This window comes from Anomaloglossus baeobatrachus, unplaced genomic scaffold (assembly GCF_048569485.1).
Source record: "Anomaloglossus baeobatrachus isolate aAnoBae1 unplaced genomic scaffold, aAnoBae1.hap1 Scaffold_220, whole genome shotgun sequence".
NCBI classification, from domain to species: Eukaryota; Metazoa; Chordata; class Amphibia; order Anura; family Aromobatidae; genus Anomaloglossus; species Anomaloglossus baeobatrachus.
The window spans coordinates 374,840-377,957 of record NW_027441990.1 but is presented as its reverse complement, the minus strand read 5'-3'; the positions used below and the strand labels follow the sequence as shown (position 1 = coordinate 377,957).

The 3,118-nt window shown below is 46.3% G+C and overlaps 1 pseudogene; it reads left to right on the top strand.

Moving 5' to 3' along the window:
• Window positions 1–2,197: 2,197 nt before the first annotated feature.
• On the top strand, window positions 2,198–2,404 carry LOC142261436 (U2 spliceosomal RNA; annotated as a pseudogene).
• Window positions 2,405–3,118: the final 714 nt, after the last annotated feature.

Sequence of the window (3,118 nt, the reverse complement as noted above, 5' to 3'; positions counted from 1 at the left end):
TTTTGTTGCAGAATATCGAGGCGAGCTCACGTATGCACTTACGATGGTAGACAACTACTCGAGATTTATGGTTGTGGTACAAGTCAAAGATCTAATGGCCCATACTGCAGCGAAGGTCTTCCAAGCACACTTATGCAGACCTCATGGCTACTCAGAGAGAGTCCTCACAGATCAAGGCACTGCCTTTGAAGCGGAAATCTTCAAGGACTTCTGCAGCTTTTACCGATGCAGGAAGATGCGCACTACACCCTACCATGCTCAAACCAATGGTTATCAACCTGCTCAGGACTTTACCCCATATTCCAGATGTGGCCTTACAAGTGATTTATAGAGGGTTAACAATACGTTGGGATCACCGGATCTAATCTCCCTTTTTATACACCCTAAAATCTTGTTTGCTTTAGAATAAACAATAACATCATAAAGGTATAGCAGTACCGTTTCAAAGTTTCGGTGTCCCAAGCAGCATTCCATCAGCCTCTGGAAGGTTCCTGGCAAATTGCACAGCTCGAAGGGCATGCTTTTGAACTCGCAGAGACCCATCGGGGTGGCAAAGGCGGTCTTCTCCCGGTCTGCCTCAGCAACGGACACTTGCCAATAGCGACTAGTGAGATCAAGGGTAGAAAAATAATTTGCAGTTCTCAATGCAGCTAGCTATTCCTCAATACAGGGGAGTGGTGCTGTCCTTCTTCTTTAACAGGACCAACGGAGCTGCCCAGAGGCTACAACTGTCACGGATAACCCCAGCCTCCTTCATGTTGCTCAACATGTCCTTGGTACACTGGTAATGTGCAGGTAGTTTTGGCTTATATCTCTCTTTGATGGGTGGGTGTGCACTTGTGGGGATGTAGTGTTTGACCCCTTTTATTCTTCAAAAGTCTAGCGGATGTTTGCTGAAGACTTGCTCGTATTCTTGCACTAGCCTGTAGACCCCCTTCTTGTGATGTGAAGGTGTGGAGTCAGTGCCTACGTGTAATTCCTTACACCACTCCTCTGGCTGACTTGGTGAGCTGTCACTGAATGGGTGGGCTGAAGCAATGGTGGATGCTGCTGTTTGGATAGCATGTGTATCTACTGAGAACAGCTTATCAATGGTGGCAAATCGGAGCAGCTTAATCTCTTGCTCTCCGCAGTTCAACACTCTCATGGGCACTCTTCCCTTCCATATTAATGAATAAAACTATGATGTAAATAGCATATAGATACCCCACAAATGCAGATAAAAGTAGGTTATGGGAAAAGGGGGAAGAGAGAAACAGGAAAATAGTGGAATAAAGTATACCTTCCAGGTGGGAGAGGAAATGGCAGCACAGCCAGTGGAGGTGAAGCAAGGGGAGCCTGCAACTAAAGAGTTGAGAGCGTTATCACATGGTGACTGAGCCTGATTGTAACGGGAGCATAGAGGTGCCGATCCTGTCTTACCTGCGTTGGTGTAGAAGTGGGTGTCCTGTGGTGGAGTCAGCTGTGTGCAGTGGTGGCCGTGGGTTCTTTTATGTGCGACCGTAGTAATAGCTGCGCCCACTTCCTGTATGGGAGTGGAATGCAGTGAGGCTAATGGAACGCACGCCTGCGCATTTGTGTTTAACGTCGCGCATGTGCAGAACGGAGAAAAGGCTGCGCTCACTTCCTAATGAAAGGGAGTGAGACGCAGCTGGGAAGGGAAGGGAAAAGATTAGGGTTTGGGGATGATGAAAGGGCTTTCTACGGGCAAGGATGGCAAAGGGTGGCAGTGACGGAAAGTCAGGCAGCCTGTCCTGTCCTGTCCTGTCCGTCCGTCTTTTTGTATCATGAATTGGAAAGACTGCAAGGGGGAGGTGCTTGGAGGAGGAGGAGTTATTCAGATTAATTGCAGTGGGCGGCGGCTGCAAAAAGCATCATTCTTCTTGTTTTTGCTCTGCAAAACAGCCTTTTCAAGGGTTGGCTTGGGTGACAAAATGTCTTCTGTAGGCGTGGGTTTGTCTCCCTCTCCCTAAGATGTGTCCGGTATAGGCCAGGGTGCCACTCAAGGCCGTAACCAATTCGGGTTATAGCTTCTCGGCCTTTTGGCTAAGATCAAGTGTAGTTTCGGAGGACGCTACCTTGGTCGGTACTGGAAGGTGCCTGGGATTGCACGTCTGCCGGCCTTGAGGAAGTGTGTGCGCCTTCTGGTGACACATAGCCCTTTTGTGCCTGGACGGTTCCCAGGCAACGGGAGGCGATCACCTTTGTTATTTTGAAGTCCTACTGATAAACAGAAAAAAAAAAAAATTAAATCTGTTCTTATCAGTTTAATATCTGATACGTCCCCTCTCTGGGGACCATATATTAAATGGATTTTTAGAACAAGGAGATGGAAAAAATCTTGCTCTGTCCACTCCACGCATTGACCTGGTATTGCAGTACCTCCAGGACCGGTGCACCCCTTCTTAACCCAGTTTCCAAAAGCAGAACTCAATTCACCTGATTCAAATGAGCCCCATTAGTGAATTGAAAGAAAGCAAAAACTTTATATGCACCTCAATTTGGCCAATTCACTTTTCACACTTTCACCCTTTTTTTTATCTTTCACACCTTTTACTTGCTTTATTGATGCAAAAGCTGTGCCAAATAGCAAACTCATCTCCACTCAACTTGACCAACTCTGCTATGTCCCGTGCAGTATCTTATTCTCAGTCTTATCTAGATCATTTGCAATTGAATAGAATAGATCCCTTTTGGACACATTGGATTCAGCTGCTGCAGTGACTGCAGGTGTTAGAAGATGCAGACTTGGCATCAGGTGCTGTCTATCAGATTCCACTCCAATTAAAGCTTCCATTGTTTTTCGGTGTTTTCTTTGAGCAATGATGATGTCTTTAGTGATCTGTTGGCTCCCTCTCCTGGAGGAAGAGTTTGCTTGCTCTTGGACTTTCAAAAAGAGAGGTCATGATAGACATTTAGCTTCTGAGCCCAATTGGGGACAGTCATGGGTGATGAATGTTTTGCAACCTGCTGCGAAGCCTGATACCGCAATATAAGGAACGTCAAATACTAAGAATGGGCGGCCTATGAAAGAATTAGTACTTTCATTAAGCATACTTAAACGGCTAATTGGGAATAGACAAACTGTAAAAAGCCCTCTGAGAAAGCCCCTCTCTAA